The 25,236-nt window shown below is 41.4% G+C and overlaps 1 protein-coding gene across 1 annotated transcript in view; it reads right to left on the reverse strand.

The window, feature by feature from the left end:
- The window catches only part of PDE4D (phosphodiesterase 4D), a 1,348,493-nt gene extending 1,336,562 nt beyond the window's left edge, over positions 1-11,931 (reverse strand). The window contains exons 1-2 of the mRNA XM_010966266.3: positions 11,730-11,931; positions 10,175-10,308 (exon numbers count right to left, since the gene is read on the reverse strand). The gene's annotated coding sequence lies outside the window, so the exon portion shown is untranslated. The remainder of the gene's footprint in view (positions 1-10,174; positions 10,309-11,729) is intronic.
- Between the last annotated feature and the right edge of the window lie 13,305 nt (positions 11,932-25,236).

Raw genomic sequence — 25,236 nt, forward strand, 5'->3', positions numbered from 1 at the left:
TAGAAAAAAATAAATAAATAAGTGCTCATTTTCCAAAAACCAGACTTAAGAGGCTGTGTCTCTGTTGGTAAGGATTGTCCTTTGGTAACTGTCTCTCAAAGAGCTGTTGCAGAAGGCCTTTCCTGGAAAAAACATAGTTCCTCAAAGAAAATAACTTTTTCATGGTGTTTAAGTTCTGTTTAATGAAACGGTTTCCCCCAACTTTTAGTGCATCAAAGGTAAAAATAGCTGGGAAATAATTACACAACTATGTTCAGTTAAGAACTGTGTATTCCATATACGTAGAAGAAAAACGTTCCCTTCCCAGCAAAAGGGTAAAATGCTGGCTCCTGCCCAGAGCGAATGCATGGAAATCCAGAGATTCAGGACCAATTGTTGAGTGCCTACTCCCCAAAATGATTATTTGCTTTTTGAAAGTAATTCTCCTGAGGTTCTTTTAAGTGATGATATTCCCTCCTGTCTTTAAAACAGAATTCAGTTTACAAAAATTCTGTCACGGGCTTTTTAAGAACAGATTGCTTGGCTGTTTTCATACAATGTGCAGAGAGAGAAGCCCTCTCTGGAGGACGGGGCCCTGCAGCCAGACAGCCTCCAGTCAATTGCAAAATGAGTGTCTTTACCACCTCCTTTATTCTCTACCTCCAGGTACCCGCGGGATCTCATCCCACCCCATTTCCGTCAGCCAGTTACATGCAACATTAACCCCACACCTGGACCACCTTCGAGCCTGAGTGTGTTTTTTAGGACTGAGACTTCTGAGATTCCTTCCCAAATCTCCAAATCCTCCTTTCTCAGCATCTCGCTCCAGTGAGTTTTCTGCAGGCTGTGCCCCTGTGTGCCAGTCCCTCCTCGCCCCAATATTTGATTTCCCTCCTTCACTCTCTGTCATCCGTGAGTCCAGAGAGAGAACAGTCAGGATCTCACAGCACTGTGGGCAGTGGCCCCAGGCCAGCGCCCACATCACCACCCTCCTGGCCACTTCTGCTTTGAGGCTGAGGAAGGAGGGGCTTGATTCAGGAAGAGAGGGCTCTGCCTGGCTTGCCTCCTGCTCACAGTCCACGTCAGGAAAACATCTGCCAGCCCTGGTACAGAGGGCCCCTGGGAGTTTACTGTCTGCCAGGACAACTTGGTCACATGAAGACCTGAGGACTCCTCCGAAATCACAGGAACCCTCCTGGAGCTCTGGCAGAGCAGGGCCACTCCACAGACATGCCAGGCAAAACAGGTAGCCGAGGCTTCCGCAGGTTTCACTCACTGTCCTGTCCTAATTCTCAGTCCTTCCTAAGAATCACAGCTCCCTCACCTGCTTCTTCGAAGTAGCCACAATTTCCAATCCCTTTTTCCTACATCCGGGACTGATTCATTCATTGTTCAAGTCCAGATACTCATCATCAACCCCAACTCACACCTGATTCCCTGCCCACCATTTGCCAAACTGTGGGGCAAAGGGAAAATGAAAATGTCTTCTTACTACCACCCAGCTCAACAACCAACAGAAAATTCACATCACCTGAGTACAAGGTGTGAGCCACCACTAGGCCAACACCTGACTTTTTCAGTTGCTCTCCTCGCATACACTGAATGGCTCCCTTGGTCACATCACCCTAAAGTCTGTAACAAAAGGAGACCCAAAGTCCTATACTCGTGAAGAATTTTATGTCAATATCTTGAGTTAACATTTTTTGTTTTATTAATTGGGGTCCATGATTCTTTAGTAGATGAGATCTGTTCAGTCCAGCCACCTTTTCCTTCTGTCAGCATCCTGCACACTATGGATGCTACCTGAAAAGCACTGTGGTTTGGGGAAACGGAAACCACGAGAGACCTGAAGACAAAAGACTAAGGATTCAGTCTCAGCATTGTTATTAACTAAGTGACTCTGGCCAAGTCACTACAATTCACTGAAACCTCAGTCTCACCTTCTGTAAAATGGGGGTAATAGCCACCTCACAGCATGCTGTGAATGAAGGAAGCAGTGAGATAACAGAACTGAATGTAGTTTTAAATTATAAACAGAGAAAGAGGGACAGAGAAGAGAAGAGGGGAGGAAAAATGAGAAATTCGGCCTCCCTTACCCTTCCACAATAGCAGGTAAAATAACATGTTCAGACAGGAAACCTGAACAAGATAATACAAAATATGATATTCTTAGGAACTGTCAAAGAATGAAGCTACCGCAATCTTCAAATCTGGCCAAGAGCTCAGTCTGAGCTATGTGTTTTGATCCACCCTGAGTGCTAGTAAAGTTCTGGGACTGACCTGCAGGAAAAGACCAGAAGCTTCCCTTGTTTCCTCCCCTCCAGTAGAAAAGACAAGAGCAGCTGAAGGACAAACTTTGAGAGTGGGGTGAGGCAAAGCCCGCAGACCATGAACTTACTTTATCTCTTTGGCAGATTAACTTCAGGAGAAAATTCCAGCTTTATGTTTTCTGCTTGGCCCTACTCAAATGGGAAGTTCTGCTCAGAGGCTTGAAATAGAAAACAGGAAGTCAACAGAACTGATTTTCCTAACTCCTCAGATGCAAACCACTGTGCGCGCCATGGAAGGGAACTGCCGTGAGGTGTATGCCTCCTTTGTGAAAGGAGGTCACGTGCCGAGTGTGTACAGAAAACATTCTACTCCAAGGAGAAAAGGAACGATCCACCTGCTGTCTTCCTTAAGGAAGGGGGAAGCGGAGCTGGGTTGACAGTGAGACAAAGAACCAAGCTGCCGCTAAAAATAATGAAGTGTTCCACTTCGATGCCCAGACACTATTCTTTGAGGTGATTCCCCTACCGTCACTCTTCTGTAGCCATTTCTGAAGGAGGCAGTTACTAAAGTGGCTCCCCTCTCAACTTCCTCATTACCACTCACAGAATCAATATATGCCTGAAACTTGCAAGTTGAAACTTAAAGCTCCACCCCCCGTACATGCCCCTTTAGTCAGTTTCCATCTTATACCATCAGGGCCATCTCATGGGCATCAGGCACAAATTCAACTAGTTCTCCTGTCTCTGGTTTGCCTCACCTTGCCACTTCCCCAGCCATCTCTCATCTGGATCCTTAGCACCCAGTCCTCCTGCCTGCTCTCGTTTTTAAGACCACCAGATAAATCTTTCCAGCCAACAGTGTCCTTACATTATGCCCCAGGCCCAAGGGCTGCCACAGCTCCCTAATGCCTATTGATCAAATCTAAATTACTCACAAGTGGTCTCGCTGTGTCTATCCAGCTTTAGACAGTGTGTTACAGCAGAAGGGTCCGAACCTGGATGTCTGATGGATTAGGTAAGAATCTATCTTAGGTGAGCTTTACCACTAGGTGGCTGTGTGAATCTAAGCAAATTACAGAAACTCTCTGCACTTCAGTTTTCTCATTTGTGGAATGAAGATAATTACACCCAATTGCATGGTTATTAAGGACTAAATGGAACAGCACGTATGAAGTGGTCAGAGTGGATTCCAACAAGAAGAGAGGTAACTAGTGCTCACGGAGTGCTTATCACATACATGTGTGCCATACATGTGCTTGTGCAGGTATTATTGTTATTATCCTCATTTTGCAGAAGAGGAAATTGAGGCAAGAGAAAGTGAAGTCATTGAAACCACATAATGAATCAGCAGAAGAACCCACATTTGAAGTCAAGCAGACTCCAGAGCCTGCACACCACTCCTGGCCCCAATGCCTCCTGCTCAGGCCACACCCGCTTCCTTCCCTCCAGCTCTCACTGGCTAACACAGCCCCCAGTCCTCCTCAGCCCTCCCCATCTACCCCCAGCCCTGCTCCACGTTCCAGTCTCCCCGATGGATGCTGTGCTGCATTTTCTCTCCCATCACACCTGATGTCTTGAAAGAAGCAGTTACCGTATTTCCTCTATACTCACACATCCCACCTCCCTATTCTTTTTACCTTGCCCTCGCTTATACAAAACAGCTTGTAATTGTTCTCCAGCTCTTTCTATAATCTATTTCTAGAAATTACATCAGAAAAATAGACAACATCTCCAAATTCCAGAATGTCCCAAAAGAATCATGTCATTTCTACCAACACCCCAGCTGCCAATACCAAGCCAGATCTCCTACGATCCAATCACTGGTCCAACACTTAGCAAGCATCTGCCATGTTCACTTCAGCAGACACCGATTACATGGACCTTTTCCACCAGAAGCTCACAGTCTACCGAGGAGATCAGTGTTTACGTAAAAATTTTAATAAGTTGTGAGAAGTGTGAACTGCACACTGTTAATGGCATCGCCATTTTTGGCTCCTCCCACTCTTGCATTTCCCGGATGGTGTCATTCACATTTGCCGCCACACTGCCCCCTTCCTTTTCATCTCCGCTGCCATCCCACAGTTCACTTGCTCCCTATCTTGTTCCTGGGCTACTGCAATCAGTCCCCAGCTTCTCTCCCTGTCTCATTCTCCTGCCCCTCAAAACCAGCCCACCTCATGCTGCCAAGTAACCTATGTTGTCACTCTTATATTCAGAGACCACAGAGACGAATGAGGCAAGTGAAGACCCAGGAGCCTGAACATGCAAAGCTGTTTGGGAACCTACCCGACTCCCTCTTCTCTCTTTGCCCCACTCCCCTCCACATCCATACACTTCACCGCACACACCACGCCCAAGTGAGACTTCTCACAGGTCTTCAAAACGAGTCACCTTCCTATTATTCCCTTTGTCCACCCTGCCCTCCTATCTATCAGCTCATTAATAATCTCTGAAATTCAGATGCTCCTCCAAGATTCAGGTCAAGTCACCTCCTCCCTGCCGCCTCCTCTCATTCCCCCACAATGTGTGACACCTCCCACTCTGACTTGCTTTAGTGTTGCATCTGGAACTCCTTCAGGGCACTCTGATTCTCTCTTGCACTACAGTCATTAGCATGTTGAATTCTACGGTCTTTATCTTTAGGACAGTACTTTGTCTCTATCATCTTCCGCCAATACAGCACTGAGCAGACTGCCTCAAGCAAAACACATGCTGAATAAATAATGAACACGTTTTTTATTTTTGTATGTGATATGGTGGGAGAAAATTCATGAGGACCCAAGAAGAAACAAAAGTTTTTTCTTTTTTATTATCATCATCTAAGCTTTTAACCAACAAATCTTTTTTCATCCCCAGGCAGTATGCTAGGCACTCGGAGTACAATAATAAAGACACAAAGGCCAGCATTCAATAAATGCACATTCTCTATTGGAGAGACTGACACGTAACACAAATAAAATAATAAGATACATGAAAAATACTATGAATTGCAAAAGTATACCAGTTCTACTACTAACTAAGTGTGTGACCTTGGGCAAGTCACTTATACTGTGAGATAAGTGTGGATAAGTATAAAATGCAAACTCATGGGCAACCTATGAATTTCTGATTCTAAACATTGGATGGCCTCTTTTGCTAGTGGGTGGCACTTTGATGTTAATAGGTGCCAATATATTTGGGGAAATTATTAATGCCACTTAATTCCAGGGAAATTAAGCACCAACTAAAGAAAGGTGAAAACCAGCAGCTGAAATTGATAATCAGTCAATGAGAAAATGAATTATAAGTACTTCACCAGCACCACTACATGAACAAACAAGTGAAATTCAAGGTCATAATGCAGGGGACGTGGGTACCTCCATCAACACGTGCTGAAGGCTACTGTGAGATGCTCTTCTCTGCCAAACTCCCAAAATGAGAATTAGATCACCCACCAAGCTTCATAATTGAAACTATTTAAAAATCAGTCATCAGAATAGATGTGTTTTGTCACCTTAAAGAGAGTCGATGGTTCCCAGATAAGCAGAACTTGCCTTATAATACAATTGAAAATACATCATTTTAAAAAATAATTCAACACAAAGAGTGGTTATCATTCATATAGTTGTAGGAAAATGAGGCCAAAGAAGTAAATGCAGACAGTGCTTTCCCAAGCTCTCTCCAGGTGAAAAGGAGTCTTGACCAGCAGATTCTGAGTTCAACTCTCTTGGCCAAGGACTCCTGACATAGAGGCGAATGTCCTACTTCACCCCGGCACAAAGTATACAAGCCATTTAATGGGCTCCTCTAGCTCTGATTCTCTGCTCATCAGGCCTGGTTACTGATTGGTTTGCTCATAAGGTCTGTCTGTCAGACTAGAATATGACAGTCAAGTGGATGATTATTTTGGTTTCCGGGACAGTTGTCTTTTTCATTGCAAATTAATATGTCATTCTCACTGACACATCAGTCTCATTAGCTGATTAATATGAGTCCTCAAGCAGTTGCCCTCTCAGTGAACCCAGCAATCGAGTTTCCCAGCTGAAAGGCTGAGCTCTAAACCATTTATCCTTAGAAAGTGCAGCTCCAGATAACTTGCAGAGGTTCCCGAAAGACAGTGGGGTGCCCTTCTCTGAGAGACTTCCCTCGCCATCACACGTGCCATGTAACTTTTCCTCAAACTCTTCTAGTTGGTACTTAGAGGGAAGACCAGGTTTCCTTTTCCTTGTGCATCATGGAGGCTAGTCAGGCACAATGCCCTAGTAGGCATGAGAGATGCTTTCCTCTGGGCTCCCACATTCTACCAATACTATTTACTACACAGGATTGGAAATGTGGGGTGCAAGACAGCCTTCTCTCTCCCGTGTGGGCAAGGACTTCTTTTTGCTCCTCTGTGGAGCCCCACACCTGGGGCCTGGCACCTCAAAGGCACTCAATAAATGCTTGTGAATGAAGTAATCAGTCAGTATCATCAAGAACTTATTGGAGAGTCACACATTCTAAATTCAGAACTACAAATTATATGGTTCCTATTCCCAAGTAAAATCAGTGCAACACATAAGACCTGAACTGTGAACATGATTTTTTCTTACAATGGGTCATTAATCAATGAAAACCAGCTCAGCCACGAAGAGGTCATTTCAGAACAACAAATTCTCTTTTTGCATCTCTCAAACACTGTGAAAGGGACTCAGTCCACAGCAACAGTCTATAAAACCTCCTTTGTTTCATACGGTTACCCCACATCACACAAGCTCTTTGATCTATCTATCTCCTTCAGACCTTCCACCAAAACTCCTCTCCCAGATCCAGTCCTCAAACCTCACTCCTTCTCTCTCTCTACCTTTTCCCTTGATTCTTCACCATAAAAGCCCAAAAGAACTGGTTGAAATTTCAAATTTTGCTTGAAATGCAAAAAAGGAAAAGAAAATAAATAAGCAAACCCGAATCAGTCTTTGTAAGCAGTGAAAGGATACCTCGAAACTATCACACATTTAAAATTTTAGCCTGATCATGTAACGGTACATTTTAAAGAAGCCAAAATAATTTCTCTTTATTTTTATTTAAAAAATTTGTTTATTGTACAAAAAATTTATTTATTGTCCCCCTAAAAAAGAAAGTGTTTAAATTTTTAATGTATCTACTATGTTTGGGAGACTTGTGACAATCACAAAAGATCTATTGAGCACCTATTATAAAATTGTTTTGGAAGGGATACTGCATCAAGACCACCCCTATATTTGGACATTCACTGGACAAGCTCACAGAACTCAGCTTATAGTTGTACTTACAGCTAAGAGCCTTACACTGTAGTAAGAAACATAGTAAAGACACAGACAGAGCCAGATCATAAGGGGAAAAAACACGTGGAGACTCGAAGGACTGCCATATACAGGCTTCCTTATGCTCTCTCCCTCCAATGACAGGTTGCACAGAGAACACTTTCCATGACAATGAAAAAGCTGCAACATGTATGCAATGATTCTGCCTAGGGAAGTTCCTTAGAGACTCAGCACCTGAGGTTTCTATTGTGGGCTGTTCACGTATGCAGTCTTTGAAAATTCCAGACTCCCGGAGGCGAAGCAGATATTCAAGTAAAAACTGTATTGTTTGCACAAAACTCTAGGCACAATAAACCACACTTATCAGTTAATTATTAACTGAGAGCACTCTGAGGCCAAACTCCTAGATGCCAACCAAGGGACAACCTTGCAAGCAAGCCTTCCCAAGAGAAGCAGTCTCAGGTCTGCTATGTTAAATCTTTTCTGCAGAGATACAAAGACCAAGTTCTTGCCCTTGAGACAATTAAAATCCAGAGGAATAAGGTTTATACATAAAAACATGCAGTGCATATAGTAGACATCACTTGACAGATAGCACTAAAGCAACATTTTTCAAAGTGTCCTTTAGACAACCTTTATCAGAATCACCAGAGTGCTTGTCATCTTAATGGCTATGCCTCAAAGCATCCTTAGCAGAAGAATGGGGCATTCATCAAACCATGAGGTTGAAGTGAGATTACAGAAGACTTTGAATGCCACATTGAAAACTTTGAATTTTATTTCATAGCCATGGGAAACCACTGAAGGTTTTCTTTTTATTTCACCAGCCAATAATAAGATCAAAACAGCATTGTTTGAAGATGAATCTCACTACCTTTTGTAGAACAGAGCAGAAGAGGCAGAGAGTAAGCCAAGAGGCCAGAAGCTCAAAGGGAAGGAAAACAATCATTACTAATATCTAGGGACCTCTCACTAGGAGTTTACCCCATCCAAGGCACTTTACATGAATCCCCATGCCAATTTCCTAAAGTAGGTGCTCTTGCCCCATTTTACAGATAAACTTGCCCAATGTCACACAATGAACTCAAACCTAGAGGGTGTGATCCCAGAGCTCGTGTATTCACTCGCTATCCAACAGACCTGTGCAACAGAAGGTCAGGGCAGAGGAGAAGGAACGAGTGGTGAGGCAGCGCACACGGCGAGGGGGAGCAAGTAACCCCGGCTAACTCCCGCACTTAGCTTGTCCTTTCTTCCCTTTGGAGACTTTATTCTAAGATGATAGGCAGAAAGTCATCTTTGAAAAATGGTAGAAGATTGAAAGAGAGAACTAAAACCAGAAATTGTCAGATTTTTTCTAAATGAGAATAAGAGAGGTGAAGAATAAATAGGAGTCAGAGGCCTCTTCCTGACCCAGATAGACAGTAAGAAACAAAGTGCCCAGTTGCACCTCAGTTTACAGAAAAGAGTGGGCAGCCCATGGCATTCTTTTATTTTTAATATCTCAGAGAAATTTACACTATTAAAAATCTTCCTTTCTTTTTATTTCCCTCTGAAATAACACAATCCCAAAATTACTTACGAACTGAGCTGCTCTGGAGAATGTAATTTTTAAGACGTCTAAAATGAACACTCCAGAATTATTACCAGTCTCATCATCAAGATACATTTGTTGGTCACTTAATTGCATAAAAAGTTTGAGATGCTAGAGTAAAACACTGTCCCAGGAGCTTTTGAGGATGCAGCACAGTTATTTGTTTAATCAATAAATACCTTAGTTCTTCATAAAATCCGGAATTAAGCAACAAGACATTCCACTATTTACAGGGAATTAATCTGTTGCCTCAATTGGCATTAAGCAGAAAGCCAAAGGCCACTAAAAGAAGTTTAAATTAATGCACCAAAATAACTCAGTCCTAGGAGACTAACCTTATCATGTTGGAACTGACTTTACAATCTTTTTTAGCCATTAACATGACTTCTAAGTGAGCAGTCTGTATCTTTCGTATTCAGAATCCCGATTAGGCAACTCCAGCACTCAGAAGGAGGGTCAAGATATGACAAAGAGGAACAACTTAAACAAAACCTTTAAAGCCTTTGACGTCACCTGAAGGCCTGTGGAATGTATCCTGCTATTGGCGAAAATTCATTCTGATTCAGGTAACCGGCTCAGTGATAGCTTGCTTGAGAATTCTTTTCCCCTAAGAAGTAATGCCAGTTAGAAGTTTTTCTGTGACATCTTTTGTTACAGCCTTCTGATGAGATATAAAAGAATTAAAGGGACCATGACCTGCCTTCCAGGAGTCTCATGAGAAAGATTGCACAGACGCAGATAAAAACAATGTGAATACATACAGGTAAAAGCATGGGTCATGGAAGTCGCACGACGTTAGTTTGCAGCCTGGCTCTACCGGTCGCCACCTTAAGCAAGTTCTACAACGTCTAAGTTTCAGTTTCCCCTTCCGAAAGCTGGGTTAACACCACCACCCACCCAACAGGTTGTTGTGAAGAGGTAGTAAGATAATGAACATAGAATGCTTAGCACATAAAAGGAGTCCAACAAATAAATGTTAGCTGCTATCATCACCATAAAATGACTGGTTTTGTTTTTATTATAACTACTGCTTCTACCACAGTGGATTCTCTCATCTATATTTTGCCCCATACCTTAAAGATAAGGAGGCTCCCAGGCTGCACACAGCGGTCCAGTCCAGATGGAATAATTCACCTCGGGCAGGGAAGCTAGGAGGCTCACGGTTTGTCAGAAGGTCAAAGAAGAATATTTCAGATGGAGGAGATGGCTGTAAGAAGGGAAGAAGCACAGCCTGGATAAAGCAGATAAGTCAGTTTGCTCTAAACGGCTTCCTGAGCTGAGGAAGGGCACATGTTCAGAGTCATATGATTTTCAGAGCTGAAAAGTGACTTAAAAATCCTTAAGTCACTCCAAAAAAAAAAAAAAAAAAAAAAACACCTCACAGTTTTGGACAACCACAAATCCTTTAGTGTTATTTGAAATTTTGAAATAACTTCAGTACCAAGAGGGAAAAAAGATGAATGCAATGGGTAACTTTGAGGGAAAATTTTTTTTTTAATTTTGATCTTGAAAGATACACATTGCTTCCTTGGATCATGTGGCAACAATGAGAGCTCTGAATCTGCTTGTTCACCACTAGCTTTCCTTCGGGGAAACAGAGCCCGATGCAGGTTATTCTCAATGTCAAGCTTCTTGGCTGCTTTACTTTCAAATTTCAAAAGTCATAGGACACCTTCACCCTGACTCTGATTCATCCCATATGGGGCCAAGACAAAGGACCTTAAGACTCTAGTGACTGGCTCTTAGCCACACAGCTACTTGGCAAAGGAAAGAAACAGGAATCCTGCAGATGGAGAGGAAGGTTCAGAGGAGGAGAGGAAATAAAAATGACAGTGAGAGCTTAGAATAACTTGCTGTGGGAAATCAAATGATGTGGGCAGCTAACTTAGATTTCAGCAAGAAAGGGACTTCAGCAAAATGATGTTTTTTAGGAAAAGCATCCTCGCTGCTGTATACAGAGCACAATAAATTAACTATGTCAGATTCCTTACCTCGGCAGCTTTTGCTACCAGAACCCGTGATGAAATGTCAACAAAATACATTTAAAGGTAAAACCCACGTGTAATGTTTTTCATTTGAGGAAGTTTTTCTATTTATAACCGGTGTTTAAACAATTTTAGGAATGAAGATAAAATGAGATTTTTTTTCTCAGTTGGTTATAACAAATTTAAGGGCTCAGTAGCTTAAAAAAAAATAGAAAACAAAATTTGTTTTAAGACAGAATTACACGCTGAGCACACAGGAGGTTGGCCTTTTTTGGGTGTTTCCCAAGTCAAAACCCAAGTTTTAGTCCTGCTTCCCTGAGAGGTGTCCTCTTGCTCTGACAACTTAAGATGTTCCGAGTTCTCCTCGGACGACATTTTCAATTCAAAGAACTGGTGGCCGGGTATTTTCCAGAGAGAGTCCTTGTATCAGAACCCTGCCTTCCTTCCCGGCACAACTGTGCATATTGACCTAGTACAGACATACGTTCTCGTTAAAGTCTCAGCAAATGTTTGATAATGACCCTGACTTTCAAGACTCAGCCACCACCCTGAGCTTTTATAGCCTCTTCCCCAAAAGGGCAGGATAAAAAAGAAGCTTCAAGACTGGAATTTATTCTGCTTAGCCACTTCCCCTACTACTTACCGAAGGCTTTGATGATGGGAATATTCATAAAGGGTAACATAAACACATCCATGTTTGAGTTGCCATCTGAAACCGAAGTTCAGTACACTTGGAACATTCTTCGTGCTGACCGGCAAATTGCGGTGTTTTCTCAGAAGAAAAGAGGACAGCCCTTTTCTCTTGGAGACGTGGGAAATAGGCAGGCATGTGGCAGACTCCAGAGTTTCTGTATAGGAAGGGAGTGGAGCAGGAATCTACTGAGAAGAGGAAGCTATGGACTTTGCCTAAAGCTGTGTTTGCAAGCACATGTCTATCACGTGCATTGCGTGTTATCCCGAGGCTGCTTGGGTTTTATCAGTGTCAGCTGAGTGGAGGTGATGGCGCTAATGATTAAGCCCCTACATCCAAGCCACACCCTGGCCTCCCACTGCAGACTGAATGAAGAGAGGAAAGGCTAGAGTGGGAAAAATTGGGAAAACCTAATGTCAATGTGTCCACTCTGGTACGATTCCCTGAAGTCTCTCTTGGGGGAACTTAGGTCTGGAAAGCTTCCAGACACAGGCAAGTAGACATTCAAAGCCCTCATTGGAATGATCCAAGCAAATCATTCCACACCCATCTGCAGTATTTTTTACCTTATTCATATCCTATGTTGGACTTGGGGAAAAGATGAGTTACTTTTGTGAAGAGATAATAATGTAAATGGTACAAAATTCAAGTCATAAAAGAACGTAGAGTGAAATATCCTCCCCACCTCTGTCTCTCAGCCATTCAACTACTGTGGCAGTTTCTTGAATACATCAATATGTCCAAAGCTGTTCTATGCATATCCAAGTACACATGTACATGTATTCTTATGGAAAACTTTTATATGACATATGTAGGAGTTTTCAAACTTTTTTATTGTGATCTACAAAAAGAAGTGAACATTCTCTTTTGTACCATTGTTGTAGCTATCTGTGCCCCAGAGAGCTATGATTATTTTAGCTTTGTAATGTGTGTTCAGATCACTCATGCTTCTCATTGCTTTCCTGAGTCACGGTTTTTCCTGGCTATTCTTGTGTGCTTATTTTTCCATAAAATCTTTAGAATCAGCTTCTTTCCTTTCTTCAGTTGTATCTTGGCACCAATTGTTTCTATGTATAAAACTATTGATTTTTGTATCAAGCCACACTACTCAGTTCTCTTACTGTTTATTATTGGCTGTGATCATTCAGTTAATTTCCTTGTTTTCTAGGCAGAGTCATAGTCTTTGTAAATATGATGATTTTACCTCCTCCTTTTGCATTTGTACATCTCATATTTTCTCTTAGCTAAAAAGTCGGCTAGTACTTCAAGATTAATGTTCACCAATGTGATGATAGTGACATTCTTGTCCTGAGTGTGAACGCTTCAATTGTTTACCTATCAGGCATGAGCTTTTTTTTTTGAGTAAACTTAATTTATTCCAACTGTTATTTATTTATTTATTTATTATTTTTTATTGAGTTATATTCATTTTACAATGTTGTGTCAAATTCCAGTGTAGAGCACAATTTTTCAGTTATACGTGAACATACATATATTCATTGTCACTTTTTTTTTTGCTGTGAGCTACCACAAGATCTTATATATATTTCCCTGTGCTATACAGTATGATCTTGTTTATCTAGTCTACATATGCCTGTCAGTATCTACCAATTCTGAAATCCCAGTCTGTCCCTTCCCACCCCCTACCCCCTTGGCAACCACAAGTTTGTATTCTATGTCTATGAGTCTGTTTCTGTTTTGTTGTTTTATTTTTAGATTCCACATATAAGTGATCTCATATGGTATTTTTCTTTCTCTTTCTGGCTTACCACTTAGAATGACATTCTCCAGTTCTCTAGGAACATCCATGTTGCTGCAAATGGCATTATGTGGTCGGTTTTTATGGCTGAATAGTATTCCATGTATAAATATACCACATCTTCTTTATCCAGTCACCTGTTGATGGACATTTAGGCTGTTTCCATGTCTTGGCTATTGTTAATAGTGCTGCTATGAACATTGGGGTGCAGGTGTCATCCTGAAGTAGGGTTCCTTCTGGATATATGGCCAGGAGTGGGATTCCTGGGTCATATGGTAATTCTATTCCTAGTCTTCTGAGGAATCTCCATACTGTTTTCCACAGTGGCTGCACCTTTTGAGGTAAGCTAAATCTGTTATATTAAGGCAATTTGAATTGAGTTCTGTTTTATGTTTTTTTCCATAATTCATCATGGATTTTACTTTTATAGCAAACAGCTTCAGCAACCAAGGGTATGAACACCCATGTTTTAATACATTATTAAGGTGAGTTACATTGATAGGTTTTCTAATACTAAGCTATCCTGAAATAAACCTCACTTGGTCGTGTTCTATTTTTCTTCTTCTGGCACCTTGGATTCTGTTTGCTAATATTTTATTGACGACTTTTGCACTGATAGTCACAAGAGACACTAGTCTGTGGTTTTCTTTCATTTTATTGTGGATATTCCATGGCAGACTTTGGCAGCAACGTAATCTTTACTTTATAAAAACAAATCAGAGGCTTTTCTTCTTTTTCTAGAAGAGTTTAAAAAGCAATGGAGTGATTGCTTGTTTAAAGTTATAGAGAGTTCACCTGTGAAAGCATTGGCACCAAGTAGTTAGGGCGAGGGGCAGACTTTCAACAACTTTCCTGTTTTTCCAAGTGTAATTGAGTGCTTTAGATTTTCCAGCTCTCCTGGGGCCAGCCTTAGAACTTTTGCTTTTCTGGAAATTACATATTTTATCTAGGTTTTAAATATATTTGCTTATGGTTGAGCAAATAAGTCTCCTACAATCTTTGTTAATTTATCTGTGATTATTTCTCTGCTCTTGCTGTCTTTTTTCATCGATTTCTGCTTTCTCCCTTACAAAAGTAAGCCTGTTGCAGCATTATTCACAATAGCCAGCAGGTGGAAGCAATCCAAGTGTCCATCAACAGATGAATGAATAAATAAAATGCGGTTATACATGCAAGAAGTATTATTCAGACATAAAATGGAAAGAAGTTCTGACACATGCTACAGTATGGATGAACCTTGAAAAAATTATGCTAAGTGAAATAAGCCAGACAAAAATGGACAAATATTGTATGCTTCCACTTACATGGAATATCTAGATTACATAAATTGATGCAAACAGAAAGTAGATTCAAGGTGACTAGGAGCTGGAGCAAGGGAAGAAGGGAAGTTATTGCCTGATGGGCACAGAGCATCTGTTCAGGGTGATGAAAACTTTTGGAAACAGGTAGTGGCAATGACTGCACAACATTGTAAATATAATTAATACCACTGAATTTTACACTTTAAAATGGCAAATTTATGTTATGTATATTTTACACCATAAAAATAAGATCATTTCCAAAACATGGCCATAGGAAATAGTTTTATTTAAGGTTTTATTCAGGCACAACTCATGGTCTTAGTTTTGCCATTTAAAATTTTTTTCAAATTTATTCATTTCTGCTTTTATCTTTGTTAACGTTTTATTCTATAACTTTTTTTCTCTATTTCATAAGTTCTGGTATTTGCTTAATTCACTTAATGTAACTCTTAATTATAAGTATTTAATGCTACAAATTTTCCTCTAGGCACTGCTTCAGCATGATCTCATAGTCTCCAATGTGTCATGTTTTAATTTTTGCTGCTTTCTAAGTAGTCTGCAGTTTCAGTTTCAATAATTATTTAACGTGTGTTCTTTAACGTCTAGGAGGTAAGAAGGCTTTCTTTTTCTATTTTTATTATTACTTTCTGATGACCATTATGAAAATGGTCATCAGAGAATATTGTCTATTTCTTTTTGGGAGAATTTATCAGTTTTCTTTGTGGTTTAACTTGTAGTTAATTTTTGTGACTGCTCCCTTGATACCTGAAAGGAAACTATATGTTTTCAGAGTGAATAGCTTGCTGTATGTTTAAGAGCTATCTTAGTGATTATGTCCATTAGGCCATCTGTATCTTCACATGCTTTTTCTACTTTATCTGTCAGTAGGTAAGAGATAAGGATTGAAGTTTCCTACGATTAAAGCATTCCTGTCTATTCCTATTTCCTATAACTTTGGCACCATGTCTTCCATGAGAATTTATTCATCCCATTAAATTACATCATGAGCTCCATCCTTTACTATTATCAAGTACCCTTTTTGCCTAACTGGATGCTTTTTGTTTTGAACACCACCACACAGTTATAAATGCTGCTTTTCCGTCCCTTCTTCCAGCCCTCCCCCCTCCCTTTCTGTTAGTCAGTTTGGGCTGCTCTAACAAAATACCATAAACTGGGTGGCTCGAACAACAAAGCCCTACTTTCTCACAGTTCTAAACGCTGACAAGTCCAAAACCAAGGTGGCAGCACGGTCAGGTCCTGGTGAGAGCTCTCTTCCTGGCGTGGACACTGCTGCCTTCTTGCTGTGTCTTCACATGGCAAAGAGAAAGCTCTGGTGTCTCTTCCAGTTCTTAGAAGGGCCCCACCCTTATGACCTTATTTAACCTTAATTCGCCCCCTTAATCATCTCCAATATATAATCACATGGGGGTTAGGGCTTCAACATGCGAATCTGAAGAGGGGACACAGTTCAGCCCATAGCAATGTCTCTACCCAAATCTTTGTCTTCAGCCTTTTCTGGGCTTCACTGTTTCAGGTATATCTTACTATTATATCTTATCATTATTATTTTATTATTCCACATAATTGGATGTCACTCTTTTTATATATTTGAAAATCTCTTTTAATAGATGAGTTAGATAATTTAAATTTATTGTTATGGTCATATGTTTGGTCAAAATTTGTTACTCACATTTTATAACTCCTTCTCTTGCTTTTTGATATCCCTGTGTAGTTTGTTGTTGTTGTTGTTGTTATAACACCAGCTTGATTTCCCCACCCCTTACAATAGTTTGATTTTTTGCCTAGATGACAGAAGAATTTGTCTTCGAAGGCTGGTAAATTTACCTGGATATGTGTCAATGTTGATCATTCTGTATTCGTTTTTCCTGGACTACAGTGTGCCCTTTTCATGTGTAGAGTTGAGTCTGATTTAATTTTCTAAAGCATTTTACTGAATATCTCCAGGCTTCCTCTTGGAGGATACAAATGAGGCATATGTTGCAATTCTTTTGTCTGCCATGTCTTCCATATTCTCTTTAATCCATTCTAACTTTGTTCATTTCTAGTTTATTTTGCTTGCTTTTCTTAATCCTGCCCACCTAATCTTCACTGATGTCAGCAGTGTTTAATTCTCCTTTGTGTTTACACCAGTATGACTGAATTTCCATGGTGGCTTTATTTTTCTCTCCTGCCTCCTTCTTGAGCTCTTGAGGATCTTGGCTCATCTCCTCTGTGGTGCTCCTGTCAGTTTCTCTGAGCTCTCAGTTGCTCTGCTTTGAGCCTCTTCATTGTTCCACTAAGTTCTGTTAGTTCGTAGCCACTTACTTGGACGTAACTTTCAGCATCTTGGGGCTCACTTGTTATTGTGAAGGTGTTTTTCGGCTATATGTACCCCCTGCCCCCTCCCTCCTTTTGTCTTGTACTGTCTTTGTATGGAGCTGTGCTGGTTGCCTCTTATTGCTCATCATTAAATTAAGTGCTTCCTACCTAGACGTTAGAGGTGGTACTTATTGGGGAGGGAGTGAGCAGTTCCCGGCTAGCAGGAATTCTCAGCGATTCAGGGAGAATCTCACTATGACAAGGCTACATGCGTGACTTCTTTTAGCTTTTACCCCTCTCCAGCCAACAGATATTAGCGGCGAGAGAGCAGAACTCATTTCAGCCTCTCCTGCACCCTGCCTCAGCAGGAGACAGACCAAAGGCGGCATTTCTACATGGTTTTTATTTTTAACTCACCTCTGGTTTTTCCGTTTCTCTGTGGGATGAAATAGGGTCCAGGAATCCAGCCTCCCACCCTCATCACGGGTAGATGCTGTTCCTGTGATTCCAAAGAAGGGGCAATTGGATTTGCCTTTCAGAGTGCCGTCTACTTAGGGAAACAGTTTCCTGCCAGCTTCGTCTAAGCTCTGCGTCCACAAACACCCACTCTGGGAGTCTTTCTGCACCAGTGTTTGACCTTACTGCATGGGCAGCACTCCCCATATATTATCTTCTGGGGGTTAGTGTTCAACTTTCATGAAGGTAAATTCATATTTCTCTCCTTTTTTTTCCAGGCAAATTCTTAGGAGAAGGGTAGAAGAAATATCTTTAGTCTGCCCTTTTACAATAGAAGCCCCATTATTTACAGAAGGAAAGATGAAGTTTAAAGTAAACATAAAGAGCAGCCTTAAAGGGGAAAAATGTCCTCACACATGCTGAGAACTAAGGATGGAAGAGAGTGGACCACTTAGAGTCCATGGTCTGCAAAACGGGATCCTTGGACCAGCAGCGTCAGCATCATGTGGGAGCTGGCTAGAGATGCAGAATCTTAGGCCCTGCCCTGCCTCAGATTCCTGACCCACAACAGGACCCCACATTAAAAGATCCCCAGGTGATGCATATGCACAGAGATGTGGGAGGCTCCTCTGCAGATCTCAGCTCAAGCATCACCTCCCTTTGCTGACCCAGTCACCTCAGGTCCCTTTGTTACACACTCATAAAACATTCCTCTTTCTCTGAGCTCTCGTTTTGTAATGATACATTTATTAGGATAATTTTTTCTACTCATCTGTATCCTTCCCCAGTAGTGCCAGGCTCCATGGCTTTCCCACAACCAGTCAATAAATATTTGCTGAATGAGTAAATGAAAGTGCAAAATATAATGTTTGTGTCTCGGGGCATTTTTTGTGCCACTTGGTACCTTCCCAGTCTCCCACCTGCCACCTTCTTGCATCAAATTCATCCATGCCTGCCTCAGCCTGGAACTCCTCAACCCAGCCCTCTGACTGGCCCAACTTCATCCCCAGGCATGGCTTTGGAAAAGACCCAGTCAGAAGAAGTAAGGGAGGAAAGAATAAATGGCATCCACGACAAATCCAAGAATCTCATCCAGAGCACAGTTCCCCAGCATCTTATGTACTTGTAAATGGCACAGAGATCCTGTTACCTGAGTGTTATTTTGGAAAATCCAATCATGATTGCTGCGTAGGAGGGGACAACATTTCCCATGCACTGGAGCTGACACCCAGCACCACCAGAACCTGCCCACAGAGGGTGTGTTGCAGGAGGAAGGTCCCAGTGAGAGTGGCGGGGCTAGAACAGGAGTGGGAGGAACCAATGACTGGCTTCCCCAGTTGCTCACCTTGAACTCCAGCAGTGGAACTTTTCTTGTCCGCTGTCCTCAGCAGGTGTAGCTGAAATTGCCATTCTCAGCTGCAGGGGACTGTTCTGATGAGCTAGGAATGAAAGGTGATGGCTTGAAACTAGTTTCCCTACTTGGATAATTAAACCTTCACTAAATATAGTAGGTTTAAAATGAATGTTCACAACATTGAAGCAGCACATGCTAATTCTAAAAATATAGACTCCCTCCTTTCGAGAAAAGCAGACACTGAAGCAAAACAATGACTTCATTCTGCTGCCCCCCACCCCCGACGCGGTAAGTCAATTTGTTCTAAGACGAGGGTCACCTCATGGCAAGGGGGGAGCGAGAGGAGTTCCCAGACACTCCCTGAAACTCTCAAGAAACTAATGCTAGAAAGTCAAGTGTGGTGAGGTAATAAGTCTGAATTGCTCTCTTTGTGGGAGCCTGCCCAGCACCAAATCAAGCCAACCAGCACTTGTTAAGTATACTCAATATATACAAATTTCAAGTTCATAGGGAAAGGAACTTTCATTAGGTTGCTTTTGCATCGCAGTCCAGCTTGTTATAGAAAGGAGAGACACTCAAATGAGAGAAACTGACTACCTTTGAAGAAAGTGTAAACTTTCTAGGAAGCCACTTTCCTGAATAATTGTATCACAAACGACTTTGACTTTATCACAAATGACCTTGACTTTCCCTGGCATCAAAGCAAGTACAACCAGAGCTCAAAGAAGGCTTTCCTCTGGCCATAAAATTCTCCTTCATAATTCACTTGGTATAATAACAAATGGTTAACAAATCTTCCAAGAGTTGTCTTCGCTTGGTGTCTCTACTTCTTGGTCTGTTCTCTTTACAACCCACTCTAACCAGAGAAAAATTTGTATCAAGGTCACGATGCCCCGCACGTTGCTCAACCCAGTGGTCAATCCCCAGTCATGTCAGCAGCTCATGACACAGATCATCACTCTCTTTCTGTAACTCTACACCTGTCAATCATTTGGCTTTCTGCCCACCAATCCCTCTTGACTGTCCTCTGACCTCAATAGGGACAACGTAGCTGAAACAAACTCAGATTTTGCTTATGTGTACCCTTACCTCCAGTGCCCATGCAGTCTTTTTTTGAAAGGCTTGACTTTTCTGTTATCTTTATAGCAAAACTGTGTATGTGGATAGGACAGAATAACAGCCTCTTCTCTCCCCAGGTGATACGTGGATCTTCCATCCTTTATACAGCAAGGCCTCTTTCTCTCAGTTTTCTAAAAAATAGTAGTTAGTCCTGAGATATGTGTTGCTATTAGTGTTGGGAAGCACTTTCACTTAATTTTCTTTTTTCCACAGGACAAAACAATGATCCAATTCATACTTTTTGAAAACCAAGAGAAAATCATGGCCACATGAAGGAGTAAGTCATCATTCATGCCTCTAAGCCTCCTCAGTTGGTTCAGATGTCACAGCAACCCCCTCACCTGATCTCCTGGGACATCCTCCTCTCTCCAGCATCCTGCCCCCACACAAACACCAGATGGCAGTTTTGAAGTAAGCTTCTCTACTTTCTGGCCAAGAGTTGCCATGTAACAAAGAATAGATCCTATTGCTCTGAATCCTTCCAATTCTTTCTTAGTGAACTGGTTCTTTCTTAGTGAACATGCAAACTTCTAGACTAGAGACAAACATGCGTAAGTCATACCTGTCCTACCTGCAAAGTGTAGGACACAGGCTACCTGGTACCATATTAATATGTGCTTGCTCTTGAGTTTTAAAAGTCTTAGGACTTGAGGGAGGGCCTAATCCAGGGTCTTCAGTTTTAGATGAGGGAGTGAAGGCCCAGAGAGGTAAATGATTTGCCCGAGGTCTCACGGAACTAATTGCAGTCCCAGGACTAGACCAGGCTCTCCCAGCAGTGAGGGCCCTTCCATGCGTTCCTCCTCTCCTAGAGGCTCCTTGCCCTAGGCTTTGCAGAGTTCTATTCTCTGCTGAGAAATGCACTGCACAGATCCCCCTGCTGTTGTGCTCTGGCTGTCTTGGATTCAAATGACACCAACACACTATAGCACAGGGAACTATATTCAATATCTTGTAATAACCTTTAATAAAAAAGAATATGAAAACAAATATATGCATGTATATGCATGACTAGGACATTGTGCTGTACACAAGAAATTGACACATTATAACTGACTATACTCCAATTTAAAAAAAAAAACACACTATTTCTAGCTAATTCTTAAACATTGTAGTCTCTGTTTTGCTTGTCCACTAAGTTTCTCTTGTTATCTTTTCTCCTGACTGAACTTCGATCAAAAGGAATCCATTCATTAACAAAACTTTCAGAAAAAAATCTCTCTTTGCCATTTTTTAGAAGTTTATAATTTAAATCTAAAAGAGGGAGAAAAAGGTTTGAGATAGTGGCTTGAAGAACAGTGTGGGCTGTTGAGGGGTGTGGGCTGTTGAATTTATTTTTTTTCTAGTTGAAAATAATTAGAGGATTATTTCCTACCATTGTCCTTAGAAAGGCTGATATTCATTTGTTTCTCTAGCACAGAGCACATGAACGCTTTCAACCAATATCGTTTGACTGGGTTGGAACTACAGATCTGATTTTCTCCAAGGGAGCCTTTCAGATTTCTGATTTCTCTTTCTTCCTAGGGTAATTTATATTTTTTCTTCAAGTTACAATCTTCTATTTCTTTTCCTAAGTAATATTTTAACAAATTCCATGAGCTTTAGAATATTGGCCTCATCTGTACCTAAGTCTCCAGATTTTCATAATAAACAACCTTGCTGATTCCTTGTCTACTAAACTGCTTTTTATAGGAATAGATTTTATAACGGGGAAACTGACATTGCAGATGAGCAGAAACAAGATTTCTATCCATTCTCTTCCAATTCCTTGGGTCTAATGGGGAGGGTATATTTCAAGTGGTAGAGTGAATATCCAGCATGCACGAGGTCCTGGGTTCAATCCCCAGTACCTCCATGAAAAAAATAAATAAATAAGTAAACCTAATTACCACTGCCTGGAGAAAACAAAAACAAAAACAATTCTTGAGTCTAAAGATGTCCCTTCCTCCTCATGAAACATGAGTGAAGACATGGTTTTGCACTGCTTTCTGAGATGGACCTCCCGGCCCCAGCCCTGGCCACACCAGTAATACAGATTTTTTATTGATGTCATTAATACTTTATAGATTTAATTTATAAGTGCTTTAGGTTGTTCTTTCTTCCTCAAGGGCAGATATCACACATTTTTCCTCATACTCATAGTACCTAGCAGGTAGTACCTACTAGGCTAACAAAGTAGTTAGTAAACATTTCTTGTGTTAAATTGTTGACATTCCTTAACTCTTTATAGAACCTAATCTTCTGGCCCAACAGGGAAGCTGGCATGGCCTTGCATTGGTTACACGTGTAGAGTAAATAAAGTGAGAAGGCAGGATCTACTGCTTATGCTTCTGAAACAAATGTAATGGGTATAGATTTGTTCCACAACTCCCAGGTCCAGGAAATGTCATATTTCTTGACTTTTCCAAATCTAATTCCAAGTGGATGAGATTTCTCCCACTAGGACTGACAGGAAATTTAATCTCAGTCATGTTCAGGCCCCCATATACTTCCACCCACCAAAACAAGAACACTGGGGCTTTGTAATCCATTTTGAGAAGGGTCTCTGGTCTGGTCCTCTATCTCAATTGCAGAATCTTGGAGTACATTATGCAACCAAACTGGTTTATTCCATGATTCGCAGGATCCACCCCACCACTGAAGTCTTTGCCCCAACTCTGAAGCCAGGGTCTCTCACGAATCCCAGTATTCTAACATCCTCCGTGGTGCAGTCTCTCCCCTTCAACTTTCCAGTTCTCCTCCAGCATGAGTCCAGTGCAGCAGCTCCAGGAGCACAGGCAGAACAACAAAAGCCTCTTAACTCTCTCCTGGAGAAAGGGGAACTCAGACATCCACACAGAACCCTCTCGCTACCCTCAACTAGCAGGGATGGAGAATAAAGATGGGGAACAAACAAGCGTTAGAAAACACAGTCATTTCATGCCACCACAGAGTAAGTTATTTGCACAGCTTATTACATCCGTGCTTAAATGTTCGGCAAATACAATTATGAAATTGTTCTGGAAGAGAGGTAGGAAGGGATTTTTTTTTCTTCCTTTTTAAAGAATTGGGGGTGAGTAGGGAGGGAGATGTAGGGGCAAGTAGGGAGGGAGATGTGGGGCCAGGAAAATCCTGTTTTCAAAGTATGGAAGATTGATCTGCTTCTCCCACTCCACAGTTCTCAAAATAGCAGAAACTATCATCATTTTTTTAAATGGGAAAAGGCCACGTTCACAGTGAATGCACTTCACTTCCTCCTGTTTTGGCTTTTGTAAATTCTCGACCTGTCTGCCAATTCAAGATAATCAAACCAGATTGGATCATTTTGCATATTCTGAATATCTTCCTGCATGATATTTGAAGAGTTTTCAAATAAATTACTCTGGAGGTTTAGACTTGAAACTCTGGCTGTTTCAGGAAGGCTACACTTTATGTGTACACCTACTTTGTGTATAAATTCTTGAATCTGCCAGTTGCTTTCCTCCCCTCCCCAAATGACCATAACTTGTTTATAATCTACAAGTTTGTATAACTCAGGAATTTTTTTTAACATAAACTATATAAAACATATTCTTAAAGTCTAAAATTTCATGGGTGTTTTATGTTGTGTTTACTTTTAACATGGGAGCCGAGAAAGAAATCTAGCAAGTCTGACACTTTTAAGAGATGTGCTTGTTCTATATCCTGAACCCAATTCAAATGTCGAAAGTTCAAGAGAAAGGGCTTTAAAGGAAGCAGTTACAATGTATATCTATGCCACAGATGTTGACATTCATAATACACATATTATGTCATGTAATAAATGTATAATTTATAATTGCTAGAATTTAATTACTTGGTGAACTTTCAAATAGGCATCAATTTTTAGGATTTATCAATAGTTATTAAAAGGTGGGAAAAGAGTTGTGAGATAATGACGTTTTGTTCATTTTTTACTATCCTCCCCTTTACAAGCAGAATGTCAGCTCTTTGCTCATTAAGGGTAAATTGAGGCAGAAAGTAGACAAGGCCTATGAGACTTCTTGGAATTGATTTCTGCATAGGGGCAGGGGTGGGGGCGGTGGCGTGAGAAATAAGCCCTTAAGGCTGAGAAAAATGAACTGAGGACTTTACAAAGTATCTGAGACAAACGAAAAAGGAAAACAATTTTGTGCCTCACCCTACCACCAACCCAGAAGAAAAGGGGACTAGAGGGGAACAGAGCCTGGGGAGAGGAGTGACCTAAAAAGGAGGGGCCCTGGGTGATAAGTCTGCAGGAAAAGAGAGACTACGCCTGACGTCGCGCAGGGATGCTGGCTCCCTCTGCACTTCAGAGAAGCAGGAAACTGTGATGACACTGTCCTCCGAAGTGTGGCATGAACACAGTGGGACGAACCACCAGAAATGAACATGCCTTGCAGGCAGGTACCAGGAATGACCCAGCAGCAACTGAGGAGGCTCAAGGACCCGGGACCACCTGGCAGAACAGTCACTCACCAGCAGCTGCATCGGGTGCATCGGGCGCATCGGGGCGCAAGCACCATCTTCGACGTGGGCACCGCTCCCTGGAGCCTGGACTAGGATGAGAAGGAAAAGCGGACCCCGGCCTGACCAAGATTGTTTCCACCACACTAGCCGAATGGGGGCTGATAATAGAAATTATGACGGAATGTAGGGAAAACACCAATATTTGTGGATTGAGAGTCATACTCGCTGTGAGGGAAGTACTTAATCTTCACAGCATACTTTTCAACTAAGCAGAGAGACGTTTATGGTCTTTATTTCATTGAGCTTACCTATTTTTATTGCATTATGGAACCGATGCATTGTGAAGACGTACAATATCTATACATGTTTACACAATCACAATGCCCTGACTTGGAGGTCAGGAGGAAAAGTTTATTTTGCAGATAAAAACACCAAGACGTAAAAATCAAAACAAAGCAAATTGGTTATGACAGAACTGAATGTTGTTTTACTTTTTAATGAATCCTGTGTTCCTCCAGAAAGTATTCTTACCACTAAACCATAAGACATCAAAATGGCCAAAAGAAGTATTATTTAATCATATAGCATGAGAAAGTCAAGAGACATTTGCTTTTTCTTGCTTATTGTAGCCACTGGACTGATATGGCTAAAAATCAAACAAAAAATTTAACAGTGTGGGTTGTTGAATTTTTAACATCAGTTGAATTC

Source organism: Camelus bactrianus, chromosome 3, assembly GCF_048773025.1.
Source record: "Camelus bactrianus isolate YW-2024 breed Bactrian camel chromosome 3, ASM4877302v1, whole genome shotgun sequence".
Lineage (NCBI taxonomy): Eukaryota > Metazoa > Chordata > Mammalia > Artiodactyla > Camelidae > Camelus > Camelus bactrianus.